We start from the raw sequence: 22,862 nt of genomic DNA on the forward strand, positions 1-22,862 counted from the left end.
AGGAAGGTAGCCGAATCATTTCATATCCCGGATATACAGTTCAAATATACATATATTTTAGCACAGTTTTTTTTACAAAATAGAATGAAAAATATTTAACTATTTATTATTTATTTCTATGCATATATGATATAACTATAAATTTATGTTTCTTTCACGATCTCAGATCTCTCTACACCATCATCGTCATCTTCTTTCCTATTTTCGCTTAATATATGGCTCATTGCCATAGCATCGTTCATCAAACCCTTCAAATACCTCTCACATTCTTCTACTCTATCAATTGTTTGCATAATCGTAGCATCTGCACAATCCCTGAAACATACAATATCAAGATTTAAATAAATAGATCTCATGTGCACATGGAACATATCGCATACAAAATAATACGAACTTGATCACGCTCAGAGCACCGCTGCGAATGAATGCACGAAACTACTTCATACACTTGATACTTACATCCCGTTGATACTTACATCCCGATCATATCGAGCCTAACGCAGTTACGAAGTCAGTTACAATGCTCCATGTCAATGTCTATGATCATTAACATATGTACATACATACTTATTGTTCCAAACAACTAATGTTCTTCTTCGCAACGCGAACATTAATCTGCAGTGAATCAGGTGCTTTCCGGGTGATGTTAGTAAACGTCTGATCTATTTGTTGCACAGTAGCTGATAATGCTCTGGCTCTATTGATCAAAATCGAAGCTTTCGCATGTAATATACTCACAGCGAGAGATTATGTATGTTCTCCATCGTATACAAGACTAACCAATAGCCTAACCGATTAGAGTTCGATTTTAAGAGAGACTACGATTTGACTAAAATCTTCGAATCTATTGAGAGAACGAACAAAAATTATTGCTGTCTAAGGGATGTAGAGTAGGGATATACGCTTGTAACAAAAAAGTCTAGACTATCACGGTAAGTTTATTGTTTTCATATCTGTACGTCTATCGTTTTTTTCATTACCAAAAAAGATTAACGAAGAATGTATTTCATTTTCTTTTAAGAAATTACCAAGTTACCTGACATGAAGGAAATGAGTCACTCACACTGTTATTATTGAATACCTTGCTTAAAATTTCCGATTGAAAACTATTTAAACTTATTAAAACCGATAGAATTTGAATAAGAATGAATAGGATCTATTGGAATTGAAATTACTGCCAATTGAAAATGAATTAGAAACAATAAGATTTTAATAGAATTTCCATTTAACACTATTTTCAATAAAAATGTATTGGCATATTACCGATTCAAGAAATGAGAAACCAATCGGATTTTATTGGACAATGAGAAATAACTCCAATCGTCGAATCGGATTGAGGACATACATTTTAACGAACCGAATCAGATCCAATCGTATCATTGAATAACAATAGATTTTTATCCGAAAACTCACCGATTGGTTTAATAGGAATCAACTGGTAAATTTACATAGTTTGCATATGGCGAATCAGAATGAATAAGAAATTGATATTTTCTAAATGAATAAGATTCAATAAGTTTTTGCGCGATTATCAATATATTTTAATCGGATAAACTGTTGAAGCCGAATTCAATGGGAATTTACTTGTGAATTCTTTTAACTGATTATCAATCATTGACTTAAAATCATCCTGAAGTCTCGACATGAAACGAATAGTATTTGATATGCGGTTATGTTTATTATTAAATTAATAAACATTTTTACTGAATAAATATTATTTTTATTAATTTAATAAATATTAGGTGTACAACTTTGCTTCTTTATGCCGTTTATAGATGGCTTTAGCGGTAAGTGGTGGTCGAAATAAATAGATCATAGACGTCATACAATAAACTTGGGCATCAACATAACCCCATAGAAACATTAGTCGATTTGTGTCTGCATCATAAAGTTATTCTCGATTGAAAATGTCAGTTTACGAATCAAATTCTCGTCATTTGTGGGAGGTTTTAATTTTCTGCTTCAATATGAAGAAATCTGCGGCTGAGGCTCATCGAATGCTCTCAAATACTTATGGTGAAGCCACTATTAGTGAAAGAACGTGTCGTGAGTCGTGAGTGGTTTCAACGCTTCAAGAACGGTGATTTTGACGTCGAAAACCGGCATAGCGGTGGAAGAGAGAAGGTTTTCGAAGATGCAAAATTGGAGGCTTTACTTGATCAAGACTCGTGTCAAAATCAAAAAGAATTGGCACGGTCATTGGAAGTGACTCAACCAGCCATTTCAAAACGCCTCAAAACCATGGGAATGATTCAGAAGCAAGGAAATTGGGTGCCGTACGAGTTGAAGCCGAGAAATGTTGAACGGCGTTTGTTTGCTTGTGAACAGCTGCTTGAAAGGCAAAGACGGAAGGAATTTCTGCATCGCATTGTGACTGGGGGCGAAAAATGAGTTCATTACAATAACCCCAAGCGCAGAAAATCATGAGGAGTTCCCGGTCATGCTTCCACGTCGACGGCCAAACCGAATATTCATGGCTCCAAGGTTATGCTCTGTATTTGGTGGGACCAGCTCGGCGTAGTGTATTATGAGTTGTTAAAACCGACTGAAACAATCACAGGCGATCAGTATCGAACGCAATTGATGCGTTTGAGCCGAACATTGAAAGACAAACGGCCGCAATACAACGAGAAACACGATAAAGTGATTTTGCATGCTCGATCCCATGTTGCGAAAGTGGTCAAGACATACTTGGAAACGTTGAAATGGGAAGTCCTACCCCACCCGCCGTATTCTCCAGACGTTGCTCCCTCTGATTATCACTTGTTTCGATCAATGGCACACGACCTGATCAGCACTTCTGGTCTTATGAAGAAGTAAAAAATTGGATCGATTCGTGGATCGCCTCAAAAGATGACCAGTTTTTTCGACGCGAGATTCGTATGCTGCCCGAAAAATGGGAGAAAGTAGTAGCCGATGGACAATACTTTGAATCATAAATGCATAACCAGTTTTTTACAATAAAGCCTCGAATTTCGAAAAAAAACGGCGGAAATAAAGTTGTACACCAAATATTAATTTAAATTTATATCGAATGTGGGGTTTAATAAGGTAAGTATAAATAATTAATTATCGAAGTAGAATTGAAACTATTTATTACTGCTTATTATATAGTTGATGATTAATTAGTAGTAGTATAAAGTTTATTTCAGCTATTGCCAAGAGGAACTTGGTTACAACGAATCTAAATCATTCTTCCATACCAACATTCTCATACCTTTTTATAACTACAATAGTTAACGCAAACAGCTCAAACATCCTACATACGCAAAATAATATTAAATATTCTCTTTTATCTGACATTCATTATTCTCTATTAAGTGCGGACATTTATAAATAAAATAAAATTCTTCAATATCAAGAACAACAAATAGTTGATTAATTAAAAATGTAACGCTAATGAGATAATTAAATATATAATATTATATTTTATTGTGCTTTGATTACATTAGGTGAAATGCATACATATGATAGATTATCATTTCCATTTGTAATATTTATGTTTATTAACTTTTTTTTAATTTCTTTGATTGATATAGTTGTTGTGGACGTATGTATTGATTCTACCTTTAAAATATGATTAATGTTGACGGTATTCGATGTCAACGGACGAGTTTCGAATTTTTTTTTTACAATTATATAACAGGCGCTATTAATTATCACAAAATGAGATATCCGAACGACTGTGAAGTCCTCAAGCTGTATTACAGTATTATCAGTGTGTTTTAGTCGCGTGTATGATGTTGAATGGAAAAATGGTATCTCTGTAGATAATATTTTTTAGTTTTGTCTGCTTCTGCACTATTTATAATTATTGCTCCTTCATCCGATCTTATTACATTTGGTGTACTTATTCATCTGTATAGAAATAAATTTGTACAATAGCTATTCTTAATGTCTCGAATACCCATAACACGGTTTGTTTAATTGTAACGTACGATTGACTATTTGTTCAAGAACGCCACTAGGACCAGTAACACGATTTTAAATAATTCAAATTTAAATAATTCATATCGCTTTCAAATGGAAAGGCTGATGTTGCCCATAACGGACCATTTTTTCTGACATTCTCCACGTAATGTAATAATACGTGCACGTTAAAAGTCATAAACTCTTTACCACATATACATTGACATTCACCGATAAATTGTAATCAATCTCGCATTGTATATCTTCTGTGATATTAGTAGACAATAAAGCATGTATGCTTTTTACAAGAAGCATATATGAATTCAGTACTACGTTAGACAGGATGCCATTTAAACATGGAACACTGTAATACAATAGTCATGATCGCTTTCCATTTCGCCCTGTCTTGTAATAGTCTCGGAAGACGATGAATTTCCGATGATGGTTTAATAGATATTAATCAAGTATCAATTACAGATTTATCAGATGACTTCAAATATGTATTACTCCACTTATCCCACAATTGTTTAATGATACCTAGCAATGTCCCATGCATATATTCCATTAGAAATCCCCATATGCAATCAAAGTGAGGTAAACACGTCATTTCCGATTGCCCTTTCATTGATTTACCTAAAACTCCACTGTCGCTAATATCTTTCAGATGTGAGAACGTTCTCACAAGCAGAGAATTGGATCCTCCTCAGTCATTATGTATCTGATACATCTTATATATTTACCAACAAAATAGCACCAACATCCGTAGTACCCGTTGAATTCGATTTTGCAAAATAGGATGCGCAGCAGAGTCAACTGGTATACATAGTAATATGAAATAATATGTAATTGTTTCACCTAAATTATTCTTTATCTATATTCCTCGATTCATTAACCGTTCAAGTTGTTGGAGAAAAATGGATAAGTAAATATTCATGATTTTCGATTTTGGTTCTTCAGTAGTGATCCATAATGATGCCAAAATTAATGCTCTAAATCTCATTTTTGAGGATAATTCATTAATTATGCATTGAAGAGGTCATATACTTTTTTTACTGCTCTCAAAGATAGGAGTACCATCGGTATTTATATTTAATGTTAAAACGATTTTATGTTCAGAATATTTTTTTTGTACATACTCGTTATTCAAATACATCAATCCATCTTGTATGTCAGATATTGAGTTGTTAGTTGTCAAACCACTATTTTTTAACTTTTGCATGGAGTGCATTTTCGCGTAATAAATGTTCAATATTCTTATTTTCCAATAAAGATCGGAGTTGATATTCCATATCAATACTTAAAAAATAATTCGATGAAATTGATAACATATAATCTTTTACACATTTTGTGTATCTTATGGATTTCTTCTGTCCAACATCACTCTTTAACATGGGATCACTGCAGAATAAAATACAGCATTCGGGACAATAAAATACATAGGTTACACATTTTTGTGTGGAGGATTGAATAATTTAGCAATTGAATACTTCGTCATTTGAAAATTTGTGAACTTTGACCCAGCCAAGGTTCATGCAAATTCGATAACTGCATGCTTTGCTTCTTGTGAAAAATTAAATCATAGTGCCATAGCTTGAATCATATTAAGAACCTCCCATGCACTCGTTAGATTCTTCAAACATTATCATGTTCTTCAAATATGTGGCATCTGTAAATCGTGTGCATCATCGTAAAAGCCACCCTCAGTGTTTTCTGACTCACAATCAGACATACTTTCTCGCTATCATATACGTTATTATTTGTTTCGGTATTAGTGTCGAAAATTCTATCGCTACTGCCATCGCTGGTGTTACTCACAATTTCTTCGTTGTCAAATGTTGGTACGTTTGGTAATGATTTATTCTTGGATGACGCTGTTTCAATATTGCAGTCAGAAAGTTCTATTGACAGCTGACAAATATCCGGGACGTACATTATCTGTTATATCTATCTTAGAATCATGTCTGATTAATTGTAAGCGCGATTCGCGACCTATAAAAAATAATATAAATATAATAAGTTGTGGGTTCTTGAAAGTGAAGACAACGAAGTGTCTTACAATAGACATACAGTATAAATACAAATTCAATCTATCCTAATCCCATTAATGTACAGTTTCAAAGTATTTCTTTCAATATTTTTCATGACAGAAACATGTATTAATAATAGAACGTTGAAAAATAACTCAGTTATTTATATTTATAGAATATTATATTAAAATATACATAACTATAATTATTTTTTAAATACAAAATACTTACCAGATTGTATTTTCATTTTCCATCTTCTTTGCGTAAAAGGGTGATATATAAAAAGGGTATTATGTAAATTGTCTTGCATTAAATAATATTTTCGTTTTTTTCTCCACTGTTTCGGTATTATCTTCATGTCTGCTCTATATATGAATTTATTTTATTACTTAATAAAAATCTTACAACAATAAATTAATTTTGTTATTTTGTTAATTAAAATCTTACAACAAATTATTAATATTTTGTCACTTACACATATTTATGAATTGGCTTTATAGAATTACAGAATATAATATTTTACACAATCATGTAAAGTTTTCTACAATTCTATAAAAGCTCATTCAAAAATACAGAGAACCTCTGTAAAAGTAACCCGTCGGGACCGGCCGACCTCCGTAAAAGTAAAATTTCCCCTTTATCCCCACTTTTTTCAATGGCACATTGAAAAAAGTTCTTGAGCAAAGTTCTTTTTTCCGCGAGACAACACAATATAGTATAATGACATAAACTTTTATAACATAACCATAACCAAAACAAGCCATGCGATTTAATAGACTTATATCATCAAATGTGTTAAAGATTTACATCATTATATTCGTGCAATCGGATTTTATTGGTTAGAATTGCATTATAGCGTTTGTAGCATCAAATGGACCGCTGCCTAAGGCACTATAAACGTAAATATTCGTATTCCATCATTTTCAATCCTTTCCCGGTTTTCCCATTCGTTGCTCTGTCCTCACTGCGGCGGAGTGGGAACACAGAGCAACGAATAGGGAAACCGGGAAAGGATTGAAAATGATAAAATGAGAATACCTACGTTTATACCCAGTGAGAAATGATCGACAATTCAACGTCGAATCGATTTCGACATCGATTTGACATCAATTCGACATTGAATTGAAGATTATTTCTCACTGGGTATAATAGTGCCTTAATTCGATCGATTTCTACACCTACTCCTTACTACTGCTACTGTCCACTGTAAACCACGTATAAGACTTAAAGCTTAGTTAACTATATACAGTGACAACCAATGGCAGGACGATTCTAGAAAAAAGCGCGGCTCTGATTGGCTATACCTAATGATAACGACAATCGTTATGATAAAACAGAAAATCCTGCCGCAACAGTGTCGTGCAGGAGCCAGGTATACGCGCGAGAAGTAAAAGAAACATGAAAATTACAAAAGAGTACAACGATATACTTAAAATGTAAGTTAATTTTATTCTATATTTTCGTTTATTTTCGTTTGAATGCTTGTATTCAGTACTTAACATAACAATTATTTGTTATGTAGCGATCGTTGTAAAACTTGCTGTCGATATAATAATAACTGGCAGAATTAAATAACATTGAACATTGCAATATATGCATACGTTAGCTTTAAAGATGGAAAGAGGGAGATTATAAAAACTGAAAATTCGCCACTTCGATTCAGCAAATTTCGACAAAACTAAATTATACAATATATGTTGGAAGGATGATCATTACTACGAGGGTGCCATTGCCTTTGTACGAGATAAAACCGCAGCTACTTTGTAATCGTAACCATATATATCTTTCAATTCCATTCAAATCATAATAATTCAAGTAACTTTGATACATTTATGATTGTATCCCCTAGAAAAAATGTTTCTCAGAATTTTTTTCACATGATCTTGTTAATAGGAAAATCGAATCATTAAAGTTGAAACAAATAGTAAGAAAGGCTTACAAAGATAATATTTCTTTTAAATTAAAAGTTGTGTATATCTATTCTATTAATTACATAAAAAAATTAATATAACTATGAATACAGGAAAAAAGAAAAAAAAGATGCTGCTAAATACAATAAATGCAACGAAGACATCACGAATAGGGATAAAACCAAGTGAGAAGTAAATTTGTCGTGTTGACACTTACCTCACAACCAACTCGTAAATAAGTGATGAAGTCAATGAAAAAGAGCAGCCTATTTTGAAAGAAAATACTGACCTTATTAAGTCAAAAAACCAAACAAAAAAAAACTTACAAAAGTAATATTTGAAAATCAATTATATATATATATCAATAATATTATTTATATAAAATATTGATTATGAATTATTAATACAGTAGAAAAACAAGGAAAGACGCTGATGAAACAAATGCAACTGAAGAAAAAGATGAAAAGAATGAGTCAATTGTTGCTAAGGTAAAAATTTAAGAAACTTATCCAGACAGCACACAATATTTATAAAATATTTACAAAATATTTATAAATATTTATAAATTATAAAAATAATAAGGCTCAATTTAAATAAATGAAAGAATAAAGCTACGAGCCTCAAATAACAAAAATCAAACAACAAAATAACAATCTACATTAAACGGTTAAAAAATAAAATAAAAAATGTCATGAAATTAAAAAAACGTAAAATATAATTTAACAGTCAGTAAGTGAACAAGAACAAACGTTTCGATCCCTGTTGGATTATTTTCAATGTGAAGATAAGATAAAAATGGATATAACATAGATAAAATATATAGAAATGAAATAAAATTCGCATATGGACGCAATATCAACTATAAAACTCGTCCCAAATTGAGAGAAAACCAAATAAACGATTGTAGTTGACATCAATGTGTTCCTCCGAACTGTGCGTGTGCAAAAGGACGAACATGTTTCTGTTAGCAAGTACAAATTGTAATAATAAATTAACGAACAGAATAAATAAAAATAATAAGAAAAGTACAATCGAGTCGCAAATAATAAAAAGAAAGGTACAAAACAAATCGCAATTAATAAAATTAAAATTAAAAGAAAGAGGCGAAAGTTATTTTTGATATTATGAGACATGTATAAAAGAATTATTAATGTCGATAGAGAAAGAGTAAAGTACCGTCATTCATTATATACAGGGTGGCCCATTTTAATCGATCCACCCAAATATCTCCAAAAGTATGCACTGTATCAAAAAATTGTTCAAACAAAAGTTGTTCAGGACAACGGGGGCCATCTTTGTGCAATATTAGTTTTGACCTTGAACTCAATTTTCAAGGTTATTTAAAGGTCAACCTAACTTTTTTAAATGGAAACCCCTATTTTTAATACCGGATTCGGAAAGAGCGGGAAATTTTACGTCCGAAATGATATTTTGTAATTTAATAGATTGACCTTCAGAAGGTCAAATATTAAAAAATCGTCCAGACGTTGTTTTCTTTGAGCATCAGAGGATTTATAGGGGAATAAATGTTTGAGTGGACTTGGAAGTCAACGACCTTGACCATCTTGACCGCGGCAAACTTTCAAGGTCATTCAATATAAATTTTTTGATGAACATCTTACTTTTAGCATTACCCAAAAACAACGATGTGGACGTAGTAAGTTCTGTTTTCTTTGGGGTGCTTGTTTACCGTGAGTCCCCTTGCCTCTCACGATTGGGGTGCTTCATTACTGTAAGTCCCCTTGCCTCTGACTTTCACTTTATTGAAGCAAATGTTCAAAATTGCCTCCATCAACTTCAAGACACAAATTTACACGCCTTTGAAAATGTTGCACTGCCCTTAGCAAAGTATCCCTTGGGATTACTGCGCAAGCGCGACGAATACGGCCTATCATGTCTTCTCTGGTTGTTGGTCGTTGTTTAAAAACAGCATCTTTTAAGAAGCCCCATAAATAGAAATCCGGAGGTGTCATGTCTGGTGAACACGGAGGCCAGTTAACTGGACCTCCTCGTCCAATCCACCTGTCTTTATAATTATTATTCAGAAAATCACGTACTATTCGCGCAAAATGGGGTGCAGCACCATCTTGTTGTAACCACATTCTCTGACGTGTCACCAAATCTACATTCTCCAAGAGCTCTGGTAGTCGTTCCCTAAGTAATTCTAAGTAGGTAAATCTATCGACATTTTCCTCAAAAACATAAGGTCCAATAAGGTATCCATTAATTATGCCACACCAAACCATAATGCTCCATCGATGCTGATGCTCAAAGAAAACAACGTCTGGACGATTTTTTAATATTTGACCTTCTGAAGGTCAATCTATTAAATTACAAAATATCATTTCGGACGTAAAATTTCCCGCTCTTTCCGAATCCGGTATTAAAAATAGGGGTTTCCATTTAAAAAAGTTAGGTTGACCTTTAAATAACCTTGAAAATTGAGTTCAAGGTCAAAACTAATATTGCACAAAGATGGCCCCCGTTGTCCTGAACAACTTTTGTTTGAACAATTTTTTGATACAGTGCATACTTTTGGAGATATTTGGGTGGATCGATTAAAATGGGCCACCCTGAATGAGTTTAGTACAATAAAATAAGAATAAATACCTTAGTATATGTGTCAAAATAGTATATTATCGATTAGACAATGTGATGGGAATCAAAATTGATCATCTCTCTAGGAAGCTAAGAGATAAAGTGAAATATGACATATAAAGACAGGAAAGTTGAAATGGAAAACTAAAACATCAACTTGAGTGGCATTGATATTCCCTTAGAGGTTCGATACCTGTTACAACTCGGGGAAAAATTTGGGCTTCCTATCGATAAATATAATAAAGACAGTACATTGATTGAATTTATTAAACATATCGAGAACAATATAATTGGTCGTCCTAACAATATTATTAACTTTCTTAGAAATAATTCCTTTCCATTACTCAACAGATTTCACAACAATTTTCCTTCTCCTACATTTACTGACAAACTGGTTTTTAAATGGTTACATACAATAAAAAGATTTATTGATAGCCATCCCAATATATTTATCATGAACGCCGATAAGGGTAATGTTACTGTTGCTCTAGACAAGGCTACGTATCAAAAATGGAGGAGATTCTCTCAGACACTAACACTTATGCTTCTGTTTATAAAGATCCAAGTAGAAAATTGACTCAGGACCTACGCACTTTGTTGGTGAGATGGAAGCGGGATCATTTTATTGATGAACAAACATATCGCAGATTACTTATAACTGATGGTATTATACCTAAAGCTTACGGTTTGACTAAAATACATAAGGATGATAACCCATTGAGAGTGATTGTTTCATCTGTCAACAGTCCATTATATTATTTTTCTCTTTTTTTACATAATCTGATTAGTGATAGTATATCAAAAGCTCCCAGTTACATTAGAGACAGTCTTCATTTGATTAAGCATTTAAATGGTATCCTGAACATGTATTGGCTTCGTTGGATGTAGTATACTTTACTTACTTTTTATTAATATTTCTGTTGAGCTAGCATTAAATAGCATCGATAGGAGATAGGTTTATATCTCGGCTAAGACAAGCATCCCAAAAAACGAATTTATTATTGCTGTTAGATTTATTTTAGATTCATCACCTTTTTTACCTTTAATAATATAACTTACAGACAAGTATTCGGCACTCCGATAGGTTCTCCGATAATCGCCGACATTGTAATGCAAGATCTAGAAGAAACAGCACTTAAAAAATTGTCAGTACAACCTTTGTTTTATTTTAGATATGTGGACGATATTCTTCTTGCGCTTCCAACTGATACTATCAATGACACTTTAAATATTTTTAACTCTTTACATACGAGATTGCAGTTTACGTTGGAGGTTGGTACAAATGGCAGATTAAGTTTTCTTGATACAATGCTTGTTATAGATAATCAGAGAATTATTTGACATTTATCATAAAAAGACGTTTTCCGGAAGGTTCCTTAATTTCCATTCAAGTCATCCTCTTTGCCATAAAAAAAGGTACTATCATCAGTTTCATTGACAAAATTATCATCCACGGTTCCAACAAAAAAATTTGATAGAGGCTATTCATACTTTTTTAAACAACTGTTATCCTCTTCCCTTTATTTTCTCTACAATTGAAGATTAAAGTTTCAAGTAAATTAAAGTTTCACATAATAACGATATAAAGGTACATAATAAAGATATTACACATTATTCACAGAGAAAGACAAATATTTTATGATTCCTTATGTCAAATCTATTTCTGAAAGTTTCCTTCCCATTTCTAGTATGTTTCATTGTAAATTAGCCTTTTCTATTCCCAACACATTAAATAGCTTTAAAGATAGGAAAAGATAAGCTTGATTTCCTATCCAATCAGAACGTTGTTTATAAGATCTCCTGCGATGATTGTGAGGCGAGTTATGTTGGTCAGACAAAAAGAAAATTGAGTACGAGACTACGCGAACATATCTCTGATATTAGAAAAATACGGGTTCTCCTACTGTCATAACTGATCATCGAATTAATTGTAATCATAATTTTAAATGGAACGATGTGAAAATTCTAGACTGCGAATCTTCTTATAATAAGAGATTGGTGTCTGAAATGATTCATATTAAAAAACAGGAACAGGGTCTTAATAGACAAAATGATACCGAATCTTTACCTGAAATCTATTCACAGATCATCCAATCTCTTTCTCCTTCTTAACTGCTTTCCTTCCTTATCTATCTTTTTCTCTCCCTACTTTCTCTCCCCTCTACTTTATTTTCCCCTTCTTATGTTCCCTTTCCTTTTTAGTTTTCCATTTCAACCTTCCTGTCATTATGTGTCATATTTCACTTTATCTCTTAGCTTCCTAGAGAGATGATCAATTTTGATTCCCATCGCATTGTCTAATCGATAACACACCATTTTGACACACATACTAAGGTATTTATTCTAAATTTATCTGTACTAAACTCATTATACATATACAATGAATGACAGTATTTTACTCTTTCTCTATCGACATTAATAATTATTATGTACATGTCTTATAATATCAAAACTAATTTTTGCCTCTTTCTTTTAATTTTAATTTTATTAATTGCGATTTGTTTTGTACCTTTCTTTTTATTATTTGCGACTCGATTGTACTTTTCTTATTATTTTTATTTATTCTGTTTGTTAATTTATTATTACAATTTGTACTTGCTAACAGAAACATGTTCGTCCTTTTGCACACACACAGTTCGGAGGAACACATTGGTGTCAACTACAATCGTTTGTTTGATTTTCTCTCAATTGGGAGCGAATTTTATAGTTGATATGCATCCGTATACGAAGTTTACTTAATTTCTATATATTTTATCTACGTTACATTTTCATTTTTATCTTGTCGTCACATTGAAAATGATCCAACAGGAATCGAAACGTTTGTTTTTGTTCACCTACTGACTGTCACATTACATTTTACGTTTTTTAATTTCATGACATGTTTTATTTCATTTTTTAACTGTTTAATGCAGATTGTTATTTTGTGTTGTTTTAAGCTCGTAGCTCTTTTCATTTATTTAAATTTATTGAGCCTTATTATTTTTATAATTTAATTCTTATTCTTAATATGATTAGCTCTTAGTTCACCTAAAAATTTAAATCAATTATATTAAAGAATTTTATAACAGTTGCAAAGCTGCTTGTTTTGCCGAGCACATTGAAATCATTCATTAAAAAAAAAAATCAATTTCTCTTAATTGCGATTCGTCGAAAGCAGTCGGACTGTATAAATTCACCGGTTATTGAATTTGGTATCTATAGCTTGTGCGATTAAAACCTTTTGGCAAGCAATCCTATAAAAAACTATTCAATCCTATTCGAAGGAAATGTGAAATATCTTATTAATTCTTGTTTAGCACTTTTTTGTATACATGGATATACGCCGATATAATCCCATTGCGTTTGTTCCGATTCATTCCGATTTGAAAAGTAAATCGGAAAACATCGGAAATTTCCGATGCATTAATCCAATTACAACCGATTCTAATTTTTCCAATCAGTTTTAATTGGAACTTTTAAGCAGGGTACACATCAAACACATTTTATTGAACTAGTGTATTGTAATAATACTGAAGTATATCGTAACAATATTGAATAGTTATCATTATTGATTCTTAATTACAGAAAAAGGGGAAAGAAATTAAAATACATTTTTAAAAATCTCATACTTTATTTTTTAAACTTGATGCATTTTTTTCTGGCGTTGCGACAACCAGTTGTATATTTTAAATACATTCTGTAACGCACAATTCTTAACATGTTTTCCATGTTACGGTATTAGTAACATCTAGATTATGTATAGAATCTATATCTTCGTAATCAGCATCCAGAGTCTCAATTGTCGAGTCGTCGCTATCGAATATACTAGCCAGCCGTTCGCGTCTTTTACATCCTTTAAGAGCCTAATATAAGAGCCTTATTGTCGTCATTCTCTTTCGCACCAATTACAGCCATTGTAATCAGGCGTTTCATTATACTGTACGATCATCCCGTCTTTCCATTACAATCCATGGTGATAAGAACTCAGCTAGGAAGCGCAGTCCTTTTTGGATTTTGTCGAGAAATTTCATGGCATGAGACGTGTAAAAATATTATAAGAGAATGGCTCCGTTTCTCTACACCGTCACTTCCTTCAAATTCTCTTCCGATAAATTTCCTTCCAACGATAAATCCTTGAACAAACAATCAAATTAGGCATGCATTAAAAAAGCGTGTTTTCCTTATGTCATTATGTTTAACGATATTTCAAAGAGATCTTAAATCGATTCTAGAGGTGACACATATATCCCTTTGTTATTGAATATTGTTACGCTTACTGAATATAAGTAGACAAAAAATGAAGACTTACTTATTATTACATTAAAGATTCTTTAAATTAATGCTTTATAAATACGTTAGCTATGATGAAATTTTTTATTATTGAATGCAAAAACGATTATATCATGACATCTCTCAACGCGATCTGAGTTTCTTTCATTTAATCCGAAGAATTTGTTACGTCTATATTTTAACATTAATAAAATTCACATTAAATAGATTACAGATATGATGCATCTTCAAATCGTAATAAAAAAAAATGTAATTCTTAATGTATGAATAAGTATAAAATGCTAAAACGAATAATATGTTTCAATGTTTTCGTGCAAACATTCGCTACCGAAATCTAAGTTATCTTGAAGAACTCATTACTCGTAACTTTAAAAACGTTATGAATTCTTTTTAAAGGTATAAGAGATTAACATTGTTGGTCAACCTAAACTAAAAAATAAATACATTATTTCTTCTAACGCTCTTTCACGATCTGTGTTCACTGCTATAACACCAAATCATTGTTTAATAACAACAATCATTTATTATTATAATAGAATTATAATTAAATTGCTGCAAAATATAGTTTTGTTTCATTATTGCGATCAATAACAACTTTCTACAAATACAACGATAAATTCGTGACATTAGTTACAGTTTTTAAATTTATTTCATATAATTATACACTATTAATTTTGTTCTTTTTTTCTTATATATTTATCTTATAATATTTAATTAAACATATAAAAAAAGGAGCATGAAACCACAGCACTGGATGTTGTTTGTGAAATTTAATTATTCATTACATTAATGAAAAATCTTTAGACGTTTCGGCTACAATTTGGCCATCTTCAGTAAATCACAAATATTAGTAAAACGCAGAATTTATATATATCTGACATTGAATTCAGCCGTCATATAATATAAATATGTTCTTCTATTTATGTATAAATGTGTTCTTTCATCTTGTTAAGGTGCATCGTACAACAATATTACAGCGTCAATTATTCTGTTATAAATTATGTATAGAACAAAAATTTCCAAATTTTGTTTTACAGATAAAATGATGAATCTTAAGCACTTCCTTCACGCAGATGGAAATTTCTCACATTGACATTGTGTATTGTCGTGTATTGTTAGAATTATTTATTTAGAACTAAATATTTAATTACTTTTTTTTATTACAGAAAATATTAATTTATTTATAAAAGATTTTTGTTTCTGATGTAAAATACTAATAAGTAAAGCTTCAACAAGAAATAACACATATACATATGTGTGTGTGTGTGTGTGTGTGTGTGTGTGTGTGTGTGTGTGTGTGTGTGTGCGTGCGTGCGTGCGTGCGTGTGTGATGTGTATGTTTATATATTATATATATATATATATATATATATATATATATATATATATATATATTGGTGGCATGAATATACGGTCCCACTCGTCCCGAGCAGGTAGAGTGGACTAAACTGAGTAGAAAAGTCCTCTACCATTTTGTAATGCTCGCAATAATTAACGAAATATTAACGTTTAAAGATAGCCGAATATGCACGTCCTCTCGATCAATTACCGAAAGTACGGCCCACCGAGCGCGCGGGCCGCGAGGAGTGGGGCTTACCGTCGCGAGCATCTAAGCTCAAAGGGCGCAGCGTGCCTGCTAGACCATTCCCTCGCGGCCCGCGCGCTGTGCGATCGGTGGGCCGTACCTTTGACAATAGTAAGTCGAACGGACGCGCTATACGGCTATCTTTAAACGTTAATATCTCGTTAATTATTGTGAGCATTACAAAATGGTACAAGACTTTTCTGCTCAATTTAGTCCTCTACCTGCTCGGGACGAGTGGGGCCGTATATTCATGACACCCTGTATATATATATATATATATATATATATATATATATATATATATATATATATACAGGGTGTCCGAAAAGTATGGAAACGGTCTAATATCTCGAGAAATACTCATCGAATCAAAAAAGTAAAAATACACGTATTCAATGGTTCCAAAAGAGCTATTTTGTGACACCTAACACAACCCCCCACCCCCACCCGCTGGGGGTGATAGTGGGGGTAACTTAAAAATTTTAAATGGGAACCCCCATTTTTTATTGCAGATTTATGTTCTTCAGAAAAAGTTACCTATTGAATTTTACCTATTGAAGTGTATGTAACGAACATTATGTACATACATATGTATAAGCGGAAGATCGAGCAATGCTATCATACTGCGTTTATCTTATGACAATAATCTTTTTTACATTTAACACATACTTTGTATTTACATTTCTTCTAATTTTGTAATAATTTTTATGTTTTTCACTATTTGATTAACATTTCTTCCAGTTTTTAAAATTCTGTATTCGCTCCCCCGTTGTAATTGTGCATACAAAGTTTTTGACACAAAAAGAAAGGATCGAAATCCTTATTCTGCGAGGATGCGGCGATAAAAAAAGAACATACGAACAAGTCGTCCGCCAATTTAATGATACCCATCCTGATCGTCTACCCATTTGCAAATCAACTGTTTGTAAGACTGTTTCTTGATTTCAAGATACTGGCTCCGTTAATGATCGACCAAAATCGGGAAGACCAAAAACGGCCACGAATGAAGACAACAGTTTAGAGGTATGTGCAAGTGTCGTTGAGGACGTCCATACTTCAGTGAGAAAGATTGCGCAACAAACTGGTATCGGCAAATCGTCTGTCCATCAAATATTAAAAGCAAATAAGTTCCATCCATATAAGATAAAATATGTACAAGAACTTTCGGAAGATGACTTCGATCGGAGATTAGAATTTTGTGAGGAAATGATGAGACATTGTGACGAAAATGAGTTAATTCCTTTCTGGATATGCTTCTCTGATGAAGCTACGTTTCAGTTGAGTGGAGAAGTTAATAGGCACAACCTTTTGCTTTTTGGTTCTTGTGTTGTTACATTGAATTATTTTTCTTTTAACGCATCGATGTCTGATGGCCTTGTTTTTAATACTTTGTTCTTCAAAAAGGCCCGGAAACAATTGTCCAGAGGATTTAAATCAAGTGAACTTGGTGGCCACTCAGTCGAACCTCTCCTATCAATTCAACGCCCGGGGAAAATGTTGTACAATAGAGCGCATAATCAAACCGAAATGACACGAGGCTACATTCTGTTCAAACAAGACATGTATATAGAAATGTATGTATGTACCAGCAATATTTCGGATTGGCGGTATAATCTGGTTATTCAATAAATTAATGTACTCCTCAGCTATGAAATTATCTTCAATGAAGAAAGACCCAACGACTTGGTTGCTCAAAATTCTAACTCACACATTAATTTTCTATTCATGTTTTGTTTGGCTATCCCTCACACAATGGTGATTTTCGTCTGACCAATATCGTATGTTATATCTGTTAACTTCTCCACCCAGCTGAAACGCAGCTTCATCGGAAGCGCATAAAAAAGGAATAACTCATTTTCGTCACACCGCACCATCATTTCCTCAAAATTCTAATCTGCGATCGAAGTTGTTTTCCCAAAGTTCTTGCACATATTTTATCTTGTAAGGATGGAAATTTTTTCTTTTGATACTTCATGGACGGACGATTTGCCGATACCAACTTGTTGTGCAATCTTTCTAACTGCAAAATACACATCCTCAACGACACTTACACAGACCGCTAAACTGTTGTCTTTGTTCGTGGCTGATTTTGGTCAATCTTTGACAGTCAGTATCCTGAACTCGAAAAACAGTGTTACAAACAGTTGATTTAGAAATGGATTGACGATCTGGATGGGTACCATGAAATTGGTGGGCGACTTGTTCGTATGATCTTTTTTTATCACCACATCCTCGTAGAATAAGGATTTCGATTCTTTCTTTTTCTGTCAAAAACTTTGTATGCACAATTACAACGGGGGAGCGAATACAGAATTTTAAAAACTGGAAGAAATGTTAAGCAAATAGTGAAAAACATAAAAATTATTACAAAATTAGAAGAAATGTAAATACAAAGTATGTGTTAAATGTAAAAAAGATTATTGTCATAAGATAAACGCAGTATGATAGCATTCTGCTCGATCTTCCGCTTATACATATGTATGTACATAATGTTCGTTACATACACTTCAATAGGTAAAATTCAATAGGTAACTTTTTCTGAAGAACATAAATCTGCAATAAAAAATGGGGGTTCCCATTTAAAATTTTTAAGTTACCCCCTCTATCACCCCCAGCGGGTGGGGGGTTGTGTTAGGTGTCACAAGATAGCTCTTTTGGAACCATTGAATACGTGTATTTTTACTTTTTTGATTCGATGAGTATTTCTCGAGATATTAGACCGTTTCCATACTTTTCGGACACTCTGTATATACATATATATATATACATATATATATATATATATATATATATATATATATATATATATATATATAGTGTGAAGATTTAAACTACCAATGAAGGATTTGATAATATTCAAATGTACGATAGAACTGTACAAGTATTAACATCATTAATCCAATCAAAGTTTGTTTAAATCGTTTCGACTAAAAATGCTTTTAAATTCGAATTTCAATATAATTCTATCAATCATTCTTATCTTTCATATTAACTTCTAAACGCGGGTGAGATTATGATAAAAATACTATCGATATAATATGTTCGTATGCAATTTCAATTATATAGACTATTATTATGTAACTAAAAACGATAAATTTGTTGATTCGTTGTTCCTTATTTAAGATAATAAACAGTAACGAATTGAAGTGTTCAGTGGAGAAATTAATAAAAAAAATCAAAATGACTGATAAGAAAATTAAATTGAAAACTGTAAGTACTGTAAATAAAATTAGTTCGTTAGAAATAGCAGATAATTTTTTTCTTTATTTTCTCTTGCGTTTTCGTTCTCTTGCTTTCTAGCCTTCTTACGATTTTATTTTTTTAGTGTATTTTATAATGAATTCTTTGTTTTCTTGTTTTTAATTCCTTCTTTCATTTTTTCTCATTTTTATCTTTCATAATTATATTTGTGCATAGAGAGGTGATAAGTTTTTGTGGATGGGATGGAATCTCTACATTTTCTTGAAGATAAACAACAATATAAATTAAAAAAAATTTTTTTTTAAATAATAGTAACGGTAAGCGAGTTGTTGCATGGAACAAAAATATCTACCGCTTCTCTTCCAGAGACATTTATACTATGAAAGTGCATATTATTAGCAAGAAGCTTTTAGCTTGTACCGTTTAACAATTAGAAGATAATAGCGTAAATATTTGCCAACATTCTTTTCAATTGTTCCATACTATGTTGCAAAGTAATCTTTTCACTGGCGAGATATGTAATCACAAAAAAATTAATTTTTTTTCGTGCAATTTAATCGTGATGAAGGAATTATTACTTAAGTTGCATCCCATAATTCATTCTAAATTTAAAGTAAACGTAGCAAAAATTTTTATTCTAGCTAAATATGTTTTTATTTTTATGTTATGTTTATGTTTATTTATATCTATTTTATTGATCACTTTCCAAAGTAATCTAAAATTTCATAATGGGCAATTTCTGGCAAGGACATGGTTAGATTATATAATGTTTTCGAATATAAGATTCATCTTCACTTTTTCCTCACATTTTTATTTTTTCATTTTCTTTTTTTTTTAAATTGATAACAATGTAAAGAAATATGATCATTACTATAATGTGAATAAAAAAATTGAGTATTAAGAATATGATAAGTAAATGATATAATAAATTTAACGATTTTAACTGCTAATGAAGGATTTGATTTATTATAAAAAATTTTAAGAATTTATATTATTGCTCATCCAAGATAACATGGAGATTCCATACCATTTACAAAACCTATCACTTCTGCATACAAAAATAAAATTATAAAATTATTATAATTTTATAATAACAAGTAGAAATTGGAATTTAGCATTTTTAACTGAAATGGATTTAACCAACCATTCAATTTTATTTTTGTATAGAGAAGTGGTAAGTTTTGTAAATGGTATGGAATCTCCACCTGTTCTTGGAGATAAACAATATAGATTTTTCAAATTTTTTTAAAGTAATGGCAATGGCAAGCAAGTTCTAGTTGTTGCATGGAATGGAATTATCGATGATGTTGAGCATCATGTAAAACTTAATTTTGTAAGTATTTTAATTTTGTTCGTTTAAATCAATATATGTATGTGCATGAGTTTTATTGCGATATTAAATGCATAATAACATTCAATTAAATTGTTCAATTAAATTACAGATCATTTATTTAGATGGGCTTGTCCTCCTAAATTTGCTCATTTTAATAATGGGAGTATGCTGTATGAATTGCAAATGTTCTCAAACACTGTCAAATCTTAGTAAATATGATCTCATTATTACATCGAATCTACCAGAACGTATAATAAAAGCATATTTAGCTAAATTAATAGTTTTTGCTGTTTATTTTAAATTGAGAATAAATTATAGGATGCATATCACTTAAGTAATAAGTTAGATACATTTGTTAATTCATTCATAACGCTAAAATTGCACGATTTAATCATGAAAGAAAAGTTTAATGTTTGTGTTTATATACCTTACCAGTGAAAGGATTACTTTGCAATAAAGTATGTAACAACTGAACAGAATGTTCGCTAACATTTACGCTATTATCTTCTAATCATTAGACAGTATAGGCTAAAAGCTTCCTGTGTCTTGCTAATAATAGAGCACCTTTACAGCACAAGCGTCTCTGGAAGAGATCAGAGACAGATCTCTTCTCAACATTTGTCACGCAACTATACACGTCAGTGTATATCTATGTAAATTTCCATCTCAAGAAAATCCTTTTGTTCGTAGATCTGAAAAATAATAGTATAAAATAAATCACTCCATTATTTAAATAAAGTATAAATGTTATATAAATTATAAAAAAGTATCTCTGAAAGAATGTAAGTATAAAAAATACAAATATCTCTATATGACCCAAGACTAAGAAAAGAAACAAAAAAATTCAAATTACATTTTAACACACACACACACACACACACACACACACACAATAATTTTATTAAGTCTACATTTTCAAGACAATATCAAAATATAATAATATAGTGGATAATAAAATATGTACCTGAAAAATACATACAATATATTATCAAGACAATATAGTGGATAATAAAATACATACCTAAAAGATTTTCCATAAAATCAGACAGGTGGTGCCTTCCCGTATTTAAATAAAAATTCTTGCTAAGAGCATGAATACAATATATCAAACGCAATACATCCTTTTTGTCTGCCGTTTCTGACAGAAATATAAAAAATAAAATATTATCGATTTATTTGTCATATATATAATTAAGTTAGGATTCTCCTTCAATTCAGTCGAGGACTGGTCGATGGAGGTAATTGTTTTCTTCTCAAGCAGACTTTCATCTATCTAGTCTATAGAAGAAAATACATAATAACATTCGTTTATTTACTTCTCTAATAAAACGTAAATAATTATTATTATTATTAGTAATATTTAAGAATTCTATCATCATCGATTTTGATGAAATCATACTTATTTGATCCATTTTTATATATGATGAATGAGCATCGTTCCGCTCAATGGACTACATAGTCGTTTTTTCTTTTCATTCAAGACTCAATAGTCGTTTCTAAAGCAGTGATTTCGTATTGTTTAAGTAGTAAATTTGGGCAATTGATGCTTTTTTTTTATAACAGAGGGGAAATGCATTCCCTACGCATTCCCCGGACCTCGGGGATGAGCCTGGGATTATATGGAACTTGCATCACTAAAACCCCTCCAGATATCCTGCACTGATCCTGATTCAGGAATCTCCAGGAACGCGTGCAGCATACTTTCAAGGACTCTTGCTGGTGATGGTCATCGGCTCATACCCGCTGGGATTTGGTACCGGCTGCGCGGATGCATTATACTGCCCATATGGGCAGGAAAGGAGACATCGTTTCTTCCTGCCCTTTTCCCTGTTGTTATAGGGACTGAGTTGGGTTCGCCAGCCCTTGCTGACTTCTCCAACCCCCTTCCGTCTAGGCGTATGAGAATGTCCAGATATCGGGGCATCCCTATGGGGATAAAAACTTATTGACTTGACCTTGTATTGAGTCATCTAAAAAGTATCCGCGGTTTTTTGTCACTAGATGTGTGTTGATGGCCATATATCTAGTGA

At 31.9% G+C, this 22,862-nt stretch overlaps 2 pseudogenes across 1 annotated transcript; both read right to left on the reverse strand.

The window, feature by feature from the left end:
• Positions 1–3,723: 3,723 nt before the first annotated feature.
• On the reverse strand, positions 3,724–4,534 carry LOC147908402 (uncharacterized; annotated as a pseudogene).
• A 53-nt stretch (positions 4,535–4,587) lies between these two features.
• LOC105147040 (uncharacterized) lies at positions 4,588–11,720 on the reverse strand (annotated as a pseudogene). The gene is made up of 5 exons (XR_015546369.1): positions 11,695–11,720; positions 11,504–11,563; positions 6,412–11,412; positions 6,168–6,301; positions 4,588–5,898 (listed from the first exon to the last, which is right to left on the reverse strand). The product of XR_015546369.1 is annotated as an uncharacterized LOC105147040 (transcript).
• Between the last annotated feature and the right edge of the window lie 11,142 nt (positions 11,721–22,862).

Source organism: Acromyrmex echinatior, chromosome 10 (genome assembly GCF_024713525.1).
Source record: "Acromyrmex echinatior isolate Ae372 chromosome 10, ASM2471352v2, whole genome shotgun sequence".
NCBI lineage: Eukaryota > Metazoa > Arthropoda > Insecta > Hymenoptera > Formicidae > Acromyrmex > Acromyrmex echinatior.